Raw genomic sequence first — 20,433 nt, forward strand, 5'->3', positions numbered from 1 at the left:
GGACGAGTATTGGGCTGCGACCCGCAGGCCTACAAGGCCTGTGCTTGCTGTTTTAAGACCGAAGAAAGAGCCTGGAGTCAGCAACAGAGACATCAATGGTCTAGTAGATGGGGGAGCTTACACATCTGAAGCAAGGTCCTGGAGCGACACCCCACCATGTGCAGCAGGTGGTGGGCAGGACATGGTGGCAGGCTTTGCTCCCAGGGGGAAGGGGAGATTACCAGTTACAGGGGAATTGACATCGGGTGGACTCATCGGTTACCAGGGAAACCAGTAGAGGGGCACGCCCCTCACTACTCCTTTGGTAAGAACAATCCAGGTGGACTCATCGGTTACCAGGGAAACCAGTAGAGGGGCACGCCCCTCACTACTCCTTTGGTAAGAACAATCACTAGCTAGGCCCTGGGGCAAGTAGGTAGGAAGGTCAGTTCTGTGAGCAGGGTGTAGGTGAAGCAGGCACTGGTCGAGCAAGGGAGGTACAGAGAGCAAGAGAGCAGCCATCTTGAGTCGCCTGATCATATACCAAGAGACATGTCATTTCCTGAGGAATTCAGAGAATAAGTCTGAAAACCAGTCTGGACCTGCCAGTTTGGGGGAGACTTGTAGGCAGGTAGCCAGTTGTCTATTATTATCTAAGCCAATTTTAACTTCTGACGTGGTATTAACATATACATAACAGGAGCTATTGGCCACTACACATGTCTCCTTTTTTCTGCTAACATCTGATCTAAAGCAATTTTATTGTCTAAAAATCTAATAGTTACAAGAGGAGACCTTGAGGTTATAAGGTTGCAGCTGCCATCTGCCAGCAGACACTGCTTTGAGAATAGCTGGTGGCGTCCTGAGTATGACACAGCTCAGAAAATTCGAGTTCCCAACAATACAGGGACATGCCTGAAATCACGTCCACAATGGCAACCTAGTTTTACCTTGGATGTCTGAACCACAGCTACTCCATTTTGATATTCAAAAGCATTCCCCTCCCCAAGGCCAAAGCAGATGTACAATGCATGTTCAAAAGGTCATAAAACAGGCTGCTTTGGTCAGTAAAGTATAAGTTAAATCAGGTATAAGCCAGAAGGACTTCCCCATACCTCAAAAATGTGGAGATTTTTCCATTATTTCCCCTTTTGATTGCAAATCCCTGAAGGGTTTCAGCAAAACATTTTTAAAGGCAAGGTGCTCATGATCATCAAGTAGTTAATTCCTTCCATTTGGTGGTGGTTTTAGCATCTGAAAAACTCAGGGAATATGCATCAGATGCTATTATCTGGGTACTTCAGAGAGGAGCTACAGCAGAGGATATGGGGGAGGGGTCTGTCCTGGGAAGGCCCCGTCGGGTCCTGCTCATTTACAAAAGCAGCGATCAGAAACAGGCAAAAAAAAAAAATATCTGAAAAAAGCTGTCATGACTTAGGAGCGAATTAGCAAATAAAGAAAAAAACCATTTCGGAAACAGAGACTCAGAGTAACACAAGAGTGAAGAGACTCCATGTTGAAGTACAATAAGAAATAGGGGATAGGAAAAGGAAATGAAACCAACAGAAATAAAATCCTTCTGTGAAAAGCAAATTTCATAATCTCTAACCACTTGAATCCTACTTGACAAAAAACACTGTTTATTTTTCTCCTTTATTTGTTGAAGTTTGGTTAATCTTACCTAAAGAGGTTATAGTTAATTAATTTTTTAAAAATCCAGTTTCAAGGAGATATTCTGGCAACCAATTCTGCATCCGTATTCTTCACAATTCATTTGATAATTTGAAACATTAACAAAAACATTTTTAATCTGCTTTTCAAAGGGAACATCTGTGTGTTATTGTTCGTGACAGTAGCTTTGTTATAGCAAGTGAAACATCTGGAGAGACTTGATTACTTGTTGACAGAAACTCCAATGCAAAACACAGGTGAACAGCAATGTATTCTCCCTGGCCTCAAATAAATAAGCCCAGCCAATGGGGTTGGCCTAAGCTAATAAATTGTAGTACTTGGGATCCTTATTTCTGAGCCATTCCTTGTAGTGGGTCTAGATCTGTGGCCAATTTTGGTTCTTCCCCAACTTAAAAGAACTAGAATTAAGAACTTTTAGCTTGTGACTTTTACTCTGGATGTTACGAGTGGCCTGTTCAGTCTCCTTAGGTTAACTCCCTGCTAGAAACAAAGAAAATCCAAGTCTCAACAATCCAGATTGTTTGAACCCACGTTGATGGAATTTTTCAGTCTTTCTAATACTGATTTTCAGTTCACTTGGTTATTAGAATCAGTTGGGTAGTATTCTTATTTGCCAATGAACAGCTCAGGGCTTCAGAGATAACTAGATGAACAAGTGGTTTCTCAGACCCCAACAGGTAATTTACTGACCATCCTAACTTTCTTACAGCTTAATTAGGGAAATAATGTAATGCAGGTGAAGGTGCCTAACAGCGTGCTAAGCCCGTGCTACGCACTCAATGAAAATGAATCTAAGTGTAGAAGGCACTGCTGATTATAAGCACGAAGGCCATCTCCTCCTCCTTTCTTGATGGCAGAGAACCTCCCAACCCAGAGACTGAAAATGCCAGCTTCTCACTTTCCAGCCTCCTTTGTAGCTAAGGCACAGACGTGTGACCCAATTCTGGCCAATGATAAGTGAGGAAGGGGACTTCTGGGGAGGACTTCCTCCCTAATAAGAAATACTTCATGAGTAGAAACATCTTTTCTTCAGTTGGACATTGCTGTGTTTGCACTCAATGCTTGGGACCATGACAGCCACTTTGCAACCCTGAGGGGATGAGCCTAGGTACCTAGCTAATACCCCAAGGAAGGCAGAGCAGAAGCTGGAGGGAGTCAGGGTCCTTGGTGCCATTGTGGAGCCACTGAACTGACCCTGATCCCACCCACCTCTGGATTTTTTTTTTGTATATTAAATAAGAAGCATCCTTGTGTTGAAGCAATGTTAGTTGCAGCCAAAAGCATAACTAATACATTGAAGGAGCTCTCTCCTTTTCAAATACCTCAATAGAACCTAAACCCAGTTTTCCTTTAATGTGCCGGACAAAATGTGCGTGTTGCCACTGAGGGGAACAGGTCCTTCCCAAACCCCCATCCGTTTCCACATTCAGTACTGTGTGTCCTCAAGTCTTCTTCCTCCACAAAATGGAGATGGTTCCTGTTTCTCAACTCATTAAGTGTTTCTGATGACTGGTAACCTAATTGATTTGTGGCCCCCAAATTAAAGGCACTAGAAAAGATTTTTTTTTAAATGGTAGTTTGCCATCTGAGCTCTGCCCAGGCTGTGCTGTAATTTATGGATGTGCTAACAGGCGAAAGGACAAAGTGACCTGTAATTCACTGACAGAGCCCTGAGAGGCTGCATAATGTCCGTTCCTCCCCATCATCACACGAGTAATAACCATCAAACACACTGGTGGGTACTGAGGGACTCCCTTGTTTCTGAGCTTGTATCCTGCATTGGATCCAAGCCCCATGCCCAACAGCCTGTGGTGATGACATCCCGAAGAAATCAGCACAATGCCTCACAGAATCCAGCCCAGATTGAAAAGTAATAAACAATTCCAGGGTACCAAATTAATACTGAACGAAGGTGTAAATGATTAGAGTCAATACTGAATTGCTCGGTGAATCTATTCCAGCAAGAGAAAGCAGCAGTGGTCGGTAGAGGCGGGGAGCTGGCTTTCTTACGAGCCATTGTTCTTTGTAACTTCTCACCGGCTCTAGACGAGGCCTTGGTTCAGACTCCCCCAACAGCTGACGGTTGCAGCTAGAGTGAAATCAATCTTATAATCCTTCTAGCCATTGTATTCCTAATTTCCCTGTTTGTCCACCCTTTCTGTTCAGACCGTGCACTCTGAAACAAATTCCACATAGGGTTTCTGACATTAGACTTGCCTATTGCCAACACTCTGTCCCTCTGTCAGCTGGGTGTGTGCACCACTGAGAGGGGCATGATGAGTCCAAGGCAATTCCTCACCTCTGCGGAGTGGGGAGAGTGGCCGAGCTCACTGTGTCAGAAGAACCTGCCAATTCCTCAGTCAGAGCTGCAGGGTGGGTCTGAAGGTGCTGGCCCATGAAACTACATGGGAGAAAGGGCAAAGCCTCCAGAAGCAGGGGAGAGCGAATCCTGGGCTGCAGGGTGTGATGGAGAATAACAGCTGGTTGTGTAGGACACTGAGCCCCTGAGAGGCCAAAAGATGCCAGGGGCTGCATCTGTTGCTCTCTTTACTCTTGGGCTCCCACCCAGAAGAGGCAGTAACGGTGCTAGGGGCTGGAAGCAAAAAGAATTTCCCAGGAAAATAGTTCCCCAGCCAAGATCCCCTGCTCTCGAACAAGCTAGGGATTGAAAGACGAGGAAGCAAGCCCAAAGGTTTCTTTTCTGTTTTCCCAGGTCGGTCTAGGAAAGAGCGGATCCTTTGTCCACCAGGGGTAGAGGAAACAGCACCTTTGCTGTGCCCCAGCCCGCCAGCAGTCTGTAGAGACTGCTTCACCACGCTGCGGGCTGAACTCCATCCCCAGAGCAGCCAGAACATGACGTAAGCAGGATGGAGCCCTCAGTGAAGCCGTCCGAGCCCCAGAGAGGTGGGCTCAGCCCTCTATGATCACAATCGTGTCCACAGCCCTTAGACCTCCCCTTGCCCTGCTGTAGCCTCAGGGAGACCCTGCAAAGGGGAATCCCCAGGATGGCCGCTGCCACTGGGGAATACACACTCTGGCTCACACACCCTCCCTCCGTACCCGAGAATGCTCACTGTGGACTGGAATGGTGAGAAGGGCTGCTCTGTCACTCTGTCATCTTACAGAGCTGTTGCTGTGCTATCTGGTAGCTCAGTGGGTGGCTTTCTGTCTTAACCTATTTTATTCATGAAGACTGATTCCAGGACCTACAGGACTCTCCGTCCCACGCTAATTTCTTTCTCTCTCTAAGACTTGTGAAGGCTCGACTGAGCCTACACGTCATAGGAGATGAAATGTTTTCCCCTGCAATGCTAGAAACCACCCTAGGTATTTCAAACAGAGGGGGGTTAATACCAGCAGCTGGTGACATGGGTCAGAGAAGAGTGAGAAGCCAAAGAGGGGTCCATAAGGCAACACAGAGATCAGCCACAGCAGAAAGGTGCTAGTACCCTTAGGACGGGGGGCACATGGGAAGAGCTGTCCTCAGAGACGAGAAGCTAGGGTCACATGTCAGGAACTAGAGACATGCTGAAGGCTGCCAGGAAAGAGGGGCTACCAGGTGGGGGCTTGTATCTGTCTACTGGTGTGTAATAAATGATCCCCCAACTTAGCAGCTGTAAACAATAAATTTATTACCTTACAGTTGCTGCACGTCAGGAACCACCAGCTGAGCTGGGTCGTTCCGGTTCAGGTCTCTCACAAGGCTATGATCAAGGTGTCAGCTGTGGCTGCCGTTAGCTCGAGGCTCAACTGGGAAGGGTCTGTTTCCCATATGGATGTTGACGGGCCTCAGGTCTTCACTAGTTGCTTGAAGACATCAGTTCTTAGTCATGTGGGCCTCTCCCTAGGGCTAATCACAAGATGGTGGCTTTCTTCCTATAAAGCAAGGGCTCTGGGCTTCCCTGGTGGTGCAGTGGTTGAGAGTCCGCCTGCCGATGCAGGGGACACGGGTTCGTGCCCCGGTCCGGGAAGATCCCACATGCCGCGGAGCGGCTGGGCCCGTGAGCCATGGCCGCTGAGTCTGTGCGTCCAGAGCCTGTGCTTCCGCAACAGGAGAGGCCACAACAGTGACAGGCCCGCGTACCGCAAAAAAAAAAAAAAAAAAAAAAAAGCAAGGGCTCTGAGGGAGAGAGCATGTGAAAAAGGGAGAGCAAGATGGAAGTCACAGTCTTCTTGTGACCCAATCTTGGAAGTGACTTCCCAACACTTTAGTCATATTCTCTTTGTTAGAACAGTCATTAGGTACAGACCACACTCAAGAAGAAGGGATCACAAAGGGCATGAATAGCAAGAAGCAAGATCTTAGAGGCTGCCTGCCACAGGACTGTAGCCACCCGCAGAGGCAGAAGCAACTCTTAGTCTGGGGGCCCAAAGCTTATGCAGTCTGGGGAGCCCTTTTAAGACAAAGCATGTAAAATTACAAATATAAAAATCACAGTCAGGTCCAGTAACTGGTGAAAGTATAAGCAAAATGGGGAATAGCCATACAACGGAATACTATTTGGCAACGAAAAGGAATGAAGTATTGATTCATGCTACACCATGGATGAATCTCAAAAACATGCTGCTCGGTGAAAGAAACCAGCCACCAAAGACCACATACTATTTGATTCCATTTACATGAAAATGTCCAGAAGAGGCAAATGCGTAGAGACAAGAAGCAGATTAGTGGTTATCAGGGCCTGGGCTTGGGAGCCAGGATTGACTGAAAAGACACGAGGGAAATTTGGGGTGATGGAAATTTTATAAAACTGGATTGTAGTGATGGTTGTACAACTCAATAAATTTACTAAAAACCAACGAACCATACACTTACAATGGGTGATTTTCATGGTTTGTAAATGATATTTCAATAAAGCTGTTAAAAAAATTATACACACAGGACATTGGAAGGGACCTGTGAAAGTGAGAGGCCCTGGAGCTTAGGCTTCATTGACTTTTCAGAAAATTTGTCTCCGTGGAAAAGATAGAGCTATTGCAGAGACACTGCCTGAGGCGGTGAGGGGAGAAGGCAATCACCAGGCTTCTCCTCTCCCTTCCCCGCCCAGTCTTCTGCCTGGGCCTCCAATTGCCCTAACCTGCCCGGAAGCCAGGGACATGGAGTGCTTTGTGATACAGGGTGGAGATACGAAGGTCTGGGAGGAGATATGAGAACAAAGAGGCAAATGACAGGCTCATGGGCCGCAGCCTGCAGGGCTACCTCCACACCCTAATGCCAAGGCAACTTGGACCAGCTCTACCTTTTGGCGTTGAGAGATGTCTTGAGAGGAAATCCATAGAAGGCCCACGTTTCCAAATGAAGACCTAAGCTATGGATTATTTATCATCAAACAGTATAGAACACTGGACTGGTTGGTTCACTTGAGCTGAACGTTCAAAATCATTTATTCATGCATATATATGTATGGGAGGATGGAGAGCAGGCTTTGGGTGGGTAGGAGGAAGGGAACAAGGAGATAACTCATGGAAGAAAAATACTGGATGTGTTAAATATTCAATATCGGATGTATTGTCCTGGCAGCTTTCCTCATTTAACTCTTGCAGGCAAGGAGTACCAAGGGCAGGGCCGTGGGAGCAGTCAGCCCCAGGTGCAGGCAGGAAAAGGATGCATTGTTTGTGGAGAACTTAAAAACTATAATAAAACCTACTAAAAGTTGGTATCTTTTATTATCAACATGTCCAAATAATTCTAAACAATGTCAGTGATAATACTGCTCCCCTCAAACTCCAAATATCATATTGGTTTAAGTTCTAAAACTGCCAAGTTTACAGCTGAGTTTTAAATAATATATATGTAAGCTTCAAATGAGCACATTTTCATTACTTACCCTGTAAGAAACACTGTTTTCTGCACGGGAGGTGATACAAAGAACCCCAGTTATACAGTAGACCACACACACAGTGGACTCAGCTACACACATTCCATTCTAGAGTAAGTTCACGTTGGTTCAGAATCATTTGGGCTCACCTTGGCTGAAGTTTGCGTCTCCAGTCCTGGCGGTACTACAGATTCCTGCATTCAAGTGGTAGATTCGGAAACACAGCGATGGCACAGTGATCGTGAAAACAAAGAAACAGAACTTGAGATGCTTCGATCTGTCATTCTAGGTGCAGTGACTTTGAACCATGAGGTGCTCACTCTATTGGACATGTTTTTTTCATGTGGTTCCCCCTCCTTCAAAAATATATTAACATATGATAACCTATATGAGAAAAGAATCTGAAAAAGAATGAATATATGTATATGTATAACTGAATCACTTTGCTGTACACCTGAAACTAACACAATGTTGTAGATCAACTACACTACAATACATTAACATAAATAAAACTATTAATCCAATTTCTTTTTCCTTTTTGGCACTACTTATTTTTATTTTATTTTATATTTATTTTTACTTTATTTATATATTTATTTGTTTATTTTAAGTATTTATTTTTTATTTGTACTTGATTTTCTATTTCTACTAGAAGGAAGGTTCAACAAAAGAAAGATTTTCACTCTCTGTTTCTTAGTTGGCCGTTATAATCATTTGTTTTATTTCATAATTATTACTGAAAAAGGTTTTGTCATATAGAGGAAGGGAGCTTTACAAATAATCTGCTCTGGGTGTCAAATATTAATAGATAAGCTACTGCATATAACCAAAAAGTATCATCTCCATAAATAAGGAAACTGAGGCTCAAAGAGGTGAGGAAATTTGCTGAAATTCACAAAAGTAGCAAGTCAGAGACCAAGGATTCAAACAATATTGTACGGTCAGCAGAAAACATGTATCCTTTACATTTATGAACTCATTTGATACTAACCACAACCAGTATCATTGTCCCCACTTGACAGATGAGGGTCAAATGACTTCCCCAAAGCTCCATAGCTAGTATATGGCAGAACAAGGATTTGAACCCTGGTAGCACTGCATGGAAGCAACCTGAGTAGACCTTTACTCTGGGCTTCCTCGTCAACTGAGGTTCACTTCCAAAGCCATGCTCAGCTCCCATGGCTGCCGCAGCTGAGTAACTTAGACCCGCTTCCGTTTGTGCTGTCCTCTCCACCATCCACCGCCACCAAGAAGGAAATCTGGCAGACGCATGTGGGTGATTTCTACGGACACAACTGCAATCTGGTCTGAAGTTAGCTCAGCCTGCTTGTTTACCTGGTTTACTTTGAGAAAGTAAGGATGAGAAAGAAGACTGACTTTCTGGAGGTCGGAATCCTTGGGGGTTCTAACATATATTTACCCCCCACCCGCCCGCAGACTCAGACTTCTTGGCGAGCTTTCATAAAGGCTGAAGAAAACTGCATGGTGCTTCCTTCACAGGTAATACTGACCTGCAACACTAGATGGCAAAATGGTGCTATGTTACTGTGTGGTTATCTGAAAAAGCCTGGTGTAAAAGTCTTCCCCCCAAATCCAAATCTGCTGAACTGTCCTTTTTTAAAAAAAATGTTTATTTTTGGAAAATAAAGTTCTATGTGGAGTTAATATCTTAACTTTTAAAAATCATTGTTTAGAAATGAACTATTTTGGATGGTCTCAGTCTCCTAGGCTCTATCAAGTAGGTAAATATATGTCTCTGCCTAATGGCCAGCTGGTCAAAAGCTACCTCCTAATTGATCAGATAAAAACGGGAGGATAACAGAAGATAATGGAGATAGTATGAAATGTACTTTCAAAAGCTGCATGTTAACAGAAATGTGACATAAATGTGACAAATGTATACGGCACAGATGTCATCTGTCATGGCCTCTTGTTTAAATAAACATAGAAGCCAATAACAAATTGGACACACTGCTTTTGCTCATTTCATTCATTCAAGAATAAGCACCTCTTATGTACAGGGCAGTTGTAGGCAGCACAGAATACAAAGAGAATTCTATTCTGGCCTTTAAGAAATCGGTGTTCTAGAGGGGGACAAAAGACAAATGTGGCACTACTGTCAACCATCAGCCCCTGAATCATTCTTTCTCCGGAGCCTCACAGTTAAAGCTGCTGGTACCCCCTTCCTCCCCCACCCCCTGCAAGCCTTGGGACCACCCAGGGTCCTGACCCGGGCAGGCAGCACATCAGCGTATCAAGAGCGGCCCCATCCAGGGGCTCAGGGCTGAGTTTGTATTGCTCTCTGATTTGCCTGCCCAAATCAAATTTAGCAGAGTCCCTGCCTTATCAGAAGTGCAGAATAACTATTAGCAGGAGAGAGGGACGCATCATGGTGTACAGACATTGAGGAGAACTGATCCAGGAAGTTTTCTAGAACACTGCCATGAGCAATGAAGAGAAGGTGGAATTACAGGCCCAGAATATTATCCACACCGAGGCAGAGAACTCTGTCCGGGTCAGGGGAGCCTGCAGGGTTGCTTTGTGACCACCTAGAGGGGTGGGATAGGGAGAGTGGGAGGGAGATGCAGGAGGGAGGAGATATGGGGTTATATGTACACGTAGAGCTGATTCACTTTGTCATACAGCAGAAACTAACACACCATTGTAAAGCAATTATACTCCAATAAAGATGTTAAAAAAAAAAGTGTGGTCTGGTCAGCAGCCTTAGCATCCCTAGGAAATTGTTAGAAATGTAAATTCTCAGGCTCCGCCGCAGATCTACTGACTGAGAAACTTTGGGGCTGGGGCCTAGCTATCTGTGTGTTAACAAGTCCCCCACGTGATTCTAATGCACACTTAAGGTCCAGAACCACAGGGTTAGAGTATGGCCCCTGCCAGGGAGGGTTGATAGACAAGGGAAGCTACACAGGGGTTAGACCTTGAAGGGCTTTGTGCTGAGGAGATCGGTGTTTTTCTGTTTGTTTTACCTTGTAGGCAATATGGGAGCCACTGAGGGTTTCTAAGGAAGGAAGTGGTCAGAACAAATCTGTGCTTCCAATCCATCACTCTCAGGACGGTGTGGAGGAGGATGTGGAAGGAGGGGAGACACCCCCTCTTCGGAGCATCTCTAGCTTCTCTTCTGCCTTCACCACAAAGCTCCCCCCCAAACCCCGCCCCAGCTCTCTTTGCTTGTTCTATAGCCTTGTCTCCTGGTGATCTCACCCACCTTCCTGGTGTCAGCCACCCCCTTGGCAGGTGACTACCAAACCTACCTCTTTAGTCTGTACCTCTTTGACTTCCTGGATGTCCAGCTGCCATCTCACACTCAGTACAGCTGAATCTGAACTCACCATCCACAGCTACAGCTTCCTCTCCTGCCTTCTCGACTTCTGTTAATGGCAAGACTGTCTATACAGCCCTTTAGGCAACAGCTGCCCTGGGGGTCATCCTCTAAGCTTTTTCAACCCCAGACTTACTTAATCACAGCCTATTCAGTGTTCCAGGAGTCCTCGGCACATACTTTTATTCCAACACATTGACATGAGTGTCGGGGTCTGAGGGTGATCATCTTAAGGGAAAAACAAGCTCATTTGCATATGTATCAAGCTGTCACAGAAGCAGAGAAGCTGGATAGGGTAGACCTAGGATTTTTACTGAACAAAGGAGTGAATTCCACCCCTTAAAGCTGAGGGTCGAGACAGACCAGAGAACGGCAGAGAGATGCGAGTAATTGCCAATTGGTATGGAGAGTGCAAACCCACAGAGGGTCCTTGGTAAGCCCTGGAAGCATGTGCAGCTGTGGGGTATGAGGGAAAGATCGGTTATGAGGAAATGGGATGAAGTTATAAGAAATTACAGAGGGAGTGGGTATGGAAGCAGAGACAGCAGGTATAGATGAAGCTTTCTAGAAGTCTAGGGAAGAAAGAAAGGGAGATGGGCTAGCATTTCATAGGAGAAGGAAGGAAAAGGGAAGGGTGTTTGGGGGGTCTTGTTTTAAAGGGTAGGGGAAAACTTTGAATATGCAATTCAAGAAAAAGCAAAAAAAAGAAATCGGTGGAATAGGAAAGACTTAAGACATCAGAGAGGGTTGAGGGAGCGCTCAAAAATCACAAAGACCGGGGTAGGTGACATCATGGACACAGAGGAAGGGGCTGGTCTAGGAGCAGAGGATTCAGCTCCATGGTGTCGGCAGGTGGGCTGAATTGACGCTTTCGGAGCATGTCATCTCTGAGGTTGGTGAGAAGGTGGAGAAAGATCCAGAGATGTTGAAGTGGCGAGAAAGAAAAGTCAGCAAGCTCACAGAGACGTCTGTGATGTTGAGGAGAGGAAAATGGAGGCAGGAAGAGGTTGGTGGTCTTTGGGAGAATGGAAAATGTTTGGAACATGAAGAATTTGATTGGCAGTCAGCAAGAGGCCCCAAACACAAGCTTCCCAGCATCGTCCACACTGGGCCCACTGCCTATATTACCTCAGCTTCTCCCCTGCCTGTTGGAAGCCTTCTCCTCTTCAAGCCCCAGGACCAAAGCCACTGTCTCGCTGAAATCTTCCTTGGGAGCCCGTCCCAGGCACAGCTGTTCTCATTAATAATAACGTTTATGTAGTGCTTCACAGCTTAAAAGCAATCACGCATACCTTTTCTTACATACGTTATCTTAATTAACTACTCTCTCCTCTGTAGTTATATAGCACTCTGTTCCTTACAGGAATGTAACACTTTATCAGTTCATATGCCCCCAAAACTAGATGTTCATTCTGTCTACTAGACTGTGAGTTTATTAAAAGGCAGCGTTGCACCTGACTCACCTTTGTAACCCTGTCTAACATAGCACCTGGCCCCAATTAGCAGCACAAAGGCATAGGTTGAACCAAATGAATGAATCTCTGTTGAAAGTATATGCTTAAAACAATCCTACTGATCCTTCAAGACCCAGTTCCACGGCAATTTATTCTCATGCCCCATCAGTAGTATCTTCTTCAGATTAAATAAACATAATTCCTTCTTTTTTCCTCAGAAAATGTATTTTCATTCTTTAGGTTTCAAAGTGATTTTGTTCAGACGTCTGGAAATTATTCTTAAACATTTAGTGTTATGGAGTCAGAAAAGGCCTCAGTGAGTTCTGAACCATCGATGCTTCTCTACTCCTGGTTTGGCACAGGCTTGGGGTTGGCTTTGGATAGCTTTTCCTTCTGGTTACTAAAAGATATTAACAGGTACAATGAGGTTCTTTCCCCTAACTTCAATTAGCATCACTCTTCATTGTTAAGTAGTAAGGGCTTTTGTCTTGAAAGGCAGAGCAGAAGCCCACCTTTCTGTTGAGAACAGCCAGCGTCAATTCTAAATATGCTATGTGGTTTGGTTTTAAATACATCCCAGTGATTTTGGTCCTTAGGCAACTGAGAACCTTCTGCTTAACCTATGGCATCCAAGCGGGAAATAAAACAGAAAGATCTCCTGAAAGTCTAAAAATACGAGGGCAGGTTGCCCCAATCCAAACTTCACCTACAGTTCCCTAGAGTTTGTGGGATTCCTAGCAGGAAGAAGGTGGTGAAAGCCATATTTTAACACCGTGAGTACCACTCCACTGATGGCTACCATGTTCTGGAACACATTCCTAGCTCCCTTTCTGACTGTTGAGATCTGCTGGGAGACAGGGATTGTGGTGAAAGGATGTAGTGTTTCCCAAACTGGGCTACACATAAGGATCACTATATGTGTTAAAAATATGGATTTCCTGTGACTGACTTCCCTGAGATACTGATTCCGTTGATCTGAGGTTGAGCCAGAGAACATATATTTTTTTAAAAAATTGTCTAAGGTTGGATTCTCCCAGAATCAGACCTTGAGAAAAATGTGAGAGCAAGGAGTTTATCTGAGAGGTAATTCCAGGGGGTAATGATAGGGAAGTGAGGAAGGGGAGAAGTCCAATAAGACATGTTATTGAGCAGGTTACCACTGTGGGAAATCACATCTTAGAAATATGCCACCCAAGGTAGGTATTAGCTGGGGTATTAGTCAATTTCCATCATTGATTCCCTGGCCCTGCCAGCCTGACTGACACGTGAACCAAGGGGGCTCTGGCCCCCGTGCCCAAAGGCAAAGGCAAGGAGTTGCAGATGGGATCAGCTGGAGGCCATCTGATTGGCTTGCACAGGGATGGTGAGTGTCCAGGGGATACAGGTAGGCCCTAACAGTGTTAGCTGCAACAAGCATCCTGGGTGTTTTGGATATAGCCAAGGCTCACAAGAAGCCAGATTTGGGAAACCTCACTAGGATTTTATGTAAAAACTCAATAGTTTTTATTTACCTTTTTTTTCTCCATGATCTTGCTGACCACACTCCATCCTTTGACAACCACCACCAACAAAGATGACAACTCCAACCTTTTACACTGAAATGGATTTCAATCCACTCTGAAATTTTAACGAAAACACTTATTACCAAACAACTCAGGCGAACAATGCACAACAGACAAGAAATGGCTTGGATTAGAAGGAAAGATGAAAGCACAGTGTCTCATCTACTAACGAAGAGGAAGGAGAGAAGGGTCCTAGTCTACATCAAGGTGTCTCAATTGTCTCAGCAGCTATGAAGCCAAGGACATTGACATTTCCTATGCATCAGGACTGCCTGGGATGCCTTCCAGCTGCAGCACTGGGACTTTAATAAACGAGCCATATTATGTTTATACTTTACTGTTTAAGTAATGGTATTTCACTCTGTGTAAAGCCACTTAAAACACCAGTGGAAACACATGCATGGACCATGAAACAACTTTAAATGGATAATCAATTTTTATCACATATTGAGGGTTAGGCTGGTATATCTGAGTGAATTATGAAAGTCTGTATGTGCTCTGGCTAGGAGTGTTTGCATACCAAATCTTCTTCTTTGTTACAGAACCAATCTATTGTAAGCATGTTGGGAGTTTCGAAAATCTAACACTGAAAAACTTCCATTCTGAAAGAATTTTTCTGAACTTTAAAAACATGGATGTATTTTATTTGGGCTTAGCTGTGAAAGATTGTATTAGAACATCTTAATTCCCCTGTACAATGATTCTCCCCTAAAATAGAGGGAATAGGATCAACATGTCAGACACCAAGAAAGTATGGCCAGCACGAAGATGAACTTACTGATGAAAGTCTAGAATGTACAATGTACCCTAAAACTTACGGGATATGGTTTTGGAAAAAACATGAAGAATTTGTTTTTGCAGTGACATGTAAACACATGGAACTCATTATATCTGCAAAGCTGGGCAAGATGAGAAGGTAAATGTGGTCAAGGAGAATTTGGATCAATTCATGGATAACAGAACCTTAACAGTTCACTAAGGGAAAATTAGGGAAGTTCAAGTTACATCCCTAGCCTCTGAGATTGATGTCATGGATGCAAACTGCCACATTCTTACAAAGGAGTGGTATCACCTTCAGAGAGAGAACACAAGATTGGTGGACCACTGATCTCACATATTATGACATTTCTTATGTTAACTAGAGGATGTTGAAAATGTCATAAAATCTGAGCACCCTGAACCACCAAGAAGCTATCAGCTCTTTGATCTCCCAAGTTCCTTGAAGCACTTGTTGTTCCTTTTCCGGTTCCGAAAGACAACGGAGTAGAGAAGGTACCCGGTCATAATTACCCTTCCTTCCCACACACCTGACACAATACACACCAGTTGTGAACTTCCTAAAGCACTTCGAAAATTGATACTCTCCTCTATTTGTAAATGAGGATGCAGAATTGGGAAGGGCAATAGGCCAAACTTAATTCTTTTTTTTTTTTTTTGCGGTACGCGGGCCTCTCACTGTTGTGGCCTCTCCCGTTGCGGAGCACAGGCTCTGGATGCGCAGGCCCAGCGACCATGGCTCACGGGCCCAGCCACTCCGCGGCATGTGGGACCCTCCCGGACCGGGGCACGAACCCGTGTCCCCTGCATCGCCAGGCGGACTCTCAACCACTGCGCCACCGGGGAAGCCCCAATCTTAATTCTTTAAAAAATGATCCACACCTCGGCCAAACAGTTCATTCATTTAGCATGTCTGACCATGTTTTAAGCACTAAAACAGAATCAGGATCAGTACTCCTGCCAACATAGCCTAATCACCAGTTGGTTTCACTTTTTAAAAAAATTTTATTGAAGTATAGTTGGTTTACAATGTTGTGTTAATTTCTACTGTACAGCAAAGTGACTCGGTTATACATATATATATTCTTTTTCATAGTCTTTTCCATTATGGCTTATCACAGGATATTGAATATAGTTTCCTGTGCTATACAGTAGGACCTTGTTGTTTATCCATCCTGTATATAATAGTTTGCATCTGCTAACCCCAAACTCGCAATCCATCCGTCCTCCACCCCACCCCCTTGGCTGGTTTCACTTTTAAATCCAGTGTTACATGAAGTTTGACTATGTGACAAGTCAAGTGAGACTATTTATTTCAACCAAGTCCCCATTTGATATTTGACCATGTGACATGTTCACACACTTAAGGGACAACCACAGGGACTACACATGTTCCTCAGATCTGAACTGTCACCCAATGACAGGTTTACATCAAAAACTCTGATGCTGGAAGATATAATTTTGTGCATGTGATAATTTTATCTTGTATTAATTGACTGTATTAAAGCATGGAATATTTTTTTAACCATAGTCTGACCTGTGTGCTGAGATGAATAAACATGTGTCTTAATGTAAAACATTCTTACACCAGAAAGAACATTCTGGTTTTGTTTTAGGTCATTGTTCACACAGCTCTTTTCTAACTCATATTATTTTTCAAAATGTTCATAACCCTCTGATAATTTATTTTTATTACCTCTGTCCCCTTTAGGATTTGCAGGTCAAAAAGGAGGAAGAGGAGGGGGGAGGAGGAGAGGGAGGAAGAGGGTGAAATTTAAAGAGATGGAATTTACTATCAAAGAAGAAACGATTTGTGAATAACAAATGACATAGCTCAAACCTCTGTTTTGAGTGATAAATACATAAGTCCATTAAAAAGGTAAATGACGGTAGCATTCATTTAATCAACATTAAATTCATCAAAATAACTTATAGATTTGGGTTTAAGAGAAAAATAACTAAAAAATTCCCATTTTAAAAAAGTTGTTATCAGATGCTGGACTTTGTGATACACAATAATGACTCTGGTTAATCAAGGAATATTTTGAGTACAAAAATAATGCATGAAAAATATTTTAAAAATTAAAATTGAAATGACTCCTTCCTGCTTAGTAAATGTCATAGAAAAGGAGCAAAATTACATTTTCATTTACTTTCAGTAAAGTCTGAAACATCTAGCTTTTGTGTAAAATTGGCATAAAAATATAAGTAAAACACAACTGAAGAAAATATTAAAATATGAAAATGATTGCTATAACTAAAGCCAAGAAATTATAGCGTTCTAAAGTTTTTTTTTTAAATATTCCTGCATCAATTCCTTGAACTCGATATAATCTACTAAGATAACTCGATGGTAAATAATACCAAAAAAAAAATTAATTCCCTTGTTTAAAAGCAGTTGTAAGTACCTGCGTGTCTTGCGTATTAAGCACTTTATGGGAATAGCTGAAGGAGGGTTACAAGAGAAGTTTCAAATCATTTCTAAGTTGTAACTAAATTGGGAAGTAATACACATAAAACAATCAGCAAATTATAAAATAATACATTAATAAGGAAACATAAAATAATATAGCATAATCTGTCTAGACAAATGCAGAAAGAACATAGGTGGAAATGTCTGATTTCAGGTTAGAAAAAGAATTCACAACCCCTAGTAATTAGCGAAATATAAAAAGATGTATTGTATACACATATACTCTAAATATACACACGCACATACATATAATTAGACATTCCTGTTGCTTCCAGATTACACTGATAATCAGGTATTTTTCTAGCTAACACTGTATCCACTGCAGTTTCTATTTTTGAATTCCCTAGTTGGTGTTTGATGGTAATTCGGCAGTATTCAACAAATCGTAAATTAAGAAGAAATAACAGATAATCTTCCTAATGAGGAAATTCCTGTATACCCCTGAAATGAACTTCAGCTCTGCCAAATTCTTGTAAAATTCCCCACGTATTTGTTTCCGATTATTCCACATTAGGCAAAAATATGCAATATTGCTATGTTTTACCCTAATATTCTTCTTCCTATGTCTCTAAATCCTAACACATCTATAACATTCATTTGATGAATAATAACATTTCGGTGCACTAGGTAATACATATGTTTTTTATTTGCCACAAAGAACTGTATTTCCTCAACTGATTTATATACCACCTGGACAAAATTATTTTTATTACGGTTTATTTCATTTTCTCCAGCATCCACAACTGAGAAACACTTGTAAACGGCCAATGACAATGGTAAAGAGGAAAGAAAGAAAGAGAGAAAGAATGAACAAACATGAAATTCAAAATCAAAACTCTACATTTCTTCAGAGAACCCCAATGAAAAATGCAGCTGCAATACTTTGTTTTTGTTTATAACATTATTTTATTTTTAACATCTTTATTGGAGCATAATTGCTTTACAATGGTGTGTTAGTTTCTGCTGTATAACAAAGTGAATCAGCTATATGTATACATATATCCCCATATCCCCTCCCTCTTTCATCTCCCTCCCACCCTCTCTATCCCATCCCTCTCAGTGGTCACGAAGCACCGCAGCTGCAATACTTTTAAACTAACAAATTCAAGATAAAATCAAACAGCCACCCATTTTTTTCCTGTGTTTCCTTATGGACAACTAGATAAAATTCACTGACAGTTCCAAATTTTTCCAAAACAGAAATAATTATTTGGTTTATAGTCTGCATAAGGGACTTGTAAAGAAATTATACAAACCACAAAAAATTATCATGACATAATAACAAAGAAAGTTAATGATATTTTTTTAATCGCATGACTTCATTTCCTGAATTACATTTCATCTAGGACCTGAGAAAAAGTTCAGGGAGTATTCTACCACTTCTAAGTTAAAAGTACTCCTTCACAGATTATTGTGTCCTGTCGATGACTTCTATTGAATTTCCTTGATAATTTTTTAACCAACAAAATTGCAACATGTTAAAGGCAAGCAATCCAGAGAATGTTTGGGAAACATACCAGTGTTTGAGGCTATTTGCCTAATGAATATAACATGGACTCATTTCATTCCTCCTTTCCTGGAATAGCTTTGAATTTCAAACATTTGTTAGCCATTAACTACATTTTGCCTCTAATACTTCATATGTGCATTTTGGAGTCCACATGCAAAACTAACTTATTTGTGATCCTATAACTCTAGTAATGGCCCTGCCCAGAACCACTAAGGTTGACCCTCCCTCCCACCCAAATCTGAACAATTGGTTCTGACTGGAACTAAACAGATTAACAGGATTTATCATCCAAAGATACTTTCTGTGCCTTTCAAAGTCACCCAAGGAAAGTCCTCCAGAATCTTCTCTAAATGGTCCATCGTTTTGTTTTTTTCTGTTTAGCTTTAAGTTCTACCAAAGTCAACATTTGTATTAATACAAGCCCACCTTCAAAATCTGGTGACACTCGAGTTATTTTTGCATGATTCTCTGAAGCAACCAAACTAGAGATGCTGATTTGCTAGTGCACAGTTTCTCAAATATAGGCCACAACACATACACATAAACATACATACTCATAATGTAGGTATTTCTTGACTCAGAAATGCCTAGCTTATGAATTTCCTATACATACAAACAGCTATCCAGGGATGGCATCAACTGCTTTGTTAGTGGCCTTAAGAGTCTCCTCTGTTGCCCACTTTCATTTTCTCCTCAGACTGATCCACAGACTTTGGGGAGAGGAGGAAGGGGTGAGGTATGCTGAATTCCACCAAAGTGATTACACACGCCCACCCCAGTACACACGCTTATACACGTGCTCACAAAGTCATGGCTCTATGTGTGATCTCCCTAAATGTTCACTCACGTGCAGACAGGGTGTCTTGATATATGCATTAGGAATTATCCAGGGGTTTCTCAAGCCTTCCAGATATGTTCCACAAAACTGATTCGGGTCACTTACCCCAGGGCCAACAGCACAGAATGACCTGTGTAACCTAGTTGGGGGCTGCAGGCCAGTTCCCAGAGTGGTGCAACCCAACTCTCATAAACTCTACTGTAGGGCTTGAGTTATTCTTCAGGGCGCCCATAACAAACAATGACCCCTTTTCCTTAGACAAGCTTCTGCAAAGGTATTTTAGGTTCCAAGCGGCTAAACAGATAATCATTCTCATTCATCTATTGAAGAATGAATTTATTTTACATTTATTGAGCACCTACTGTCCTCAAAACTGTTTTGCTTATGAACAAAGAGGACACAGACACACACACACACACACACACACACACACACACACACACACACACCCTAACAAGCCAAGAAGAATATAGTAGTTGCTGTAAGAGAGGCTCAAATGGAAATGAGAATTCAGAGGCAGAAGATACTACTTTGACCAAGGAGTTCAGGGATTCTTTCCTAAAGGAAGTCTTGGTTTGGCTATGCCTTGAAAGATGGGTTTGAATTCAATGGGTGGGAATGGGGTTGGGAAAAGAGGTGCATTTAGGCATAGAGGTGGAAAAAGTACAAAGTCACTGAAGAGCATAATATGGTCAGAACATGGGCTTCCCTGGTGGCGCAGTGGTTGAGAATCCGCCTGCCAATGCCTGGGACATGGGTTCGAGCCCTAGTCCGCGAAGATCCCACCTGCCGTGGAGCAACTAAGCCCATGCACCACAACTACTGAGCCTGCACTCTAGAGCCCGCGAGCCACAACTACTGAGCCCACGTGCCACAACTACTGAAGCCCGCGTGCCTATAGCCCGTGCTCCGCAACAAGAGAAGCCACCGCAGTGAGAAGCCTGCGCACCACAACGAAGGGTAGCCCCCGCTCACCGCAACTAGAGAAA

At 42.9% G+C, this 20,433-nt stretch overlaps 1 long non-coding RNA gene across 1 annotated transcript in view; it reads right to left on the minus strand.

Annotated features, from left to right (window-relative positions):
- Positions 1 to 1,523: 1,523 nt before the first annotated feature.
- LOC113611834 (uncharacterized) overlaps positions 1,524 to 20,433 on the minus strand; it is a 51,463-nt gene continuing 32,553 nt past the window's right edge. Inside the window, exons 5-6 of the long non-coding RNA XR_003429620.1 lie at positions 7,640 to 7,684; positions 1,524 to 5,521 (exon numbers count right to left, since the gene is read on the minus strand). This is a non-coding gene — a long non-coding RNA (uncharacterized LOC113611834). The remainder of the gene's footprint in view (positions 5,522 to 7,639; positions 7,685 to 20,433) is intronic.

The sequence above is a fragment of the Aethalodelphis obliquidens genome, unplaced genomic scaffold (assembly GCF_003676395.1).
Source record: "Aethalodelphis obliquidens isolate GAN/ISIS:26980383/991018 unplaced genomic scaffold, ASM367639v1 scaffold71, whole genome shotgun sequence".
In the NCBI taxonomy this organism is placed as follows: domain Eukaryota; kingdom Metazoa; phylum Chordata; class Mammalia; order Artiodactyla; family Delphinidae; genus Aethalodelphis; species Aethalodelphis obliquidens.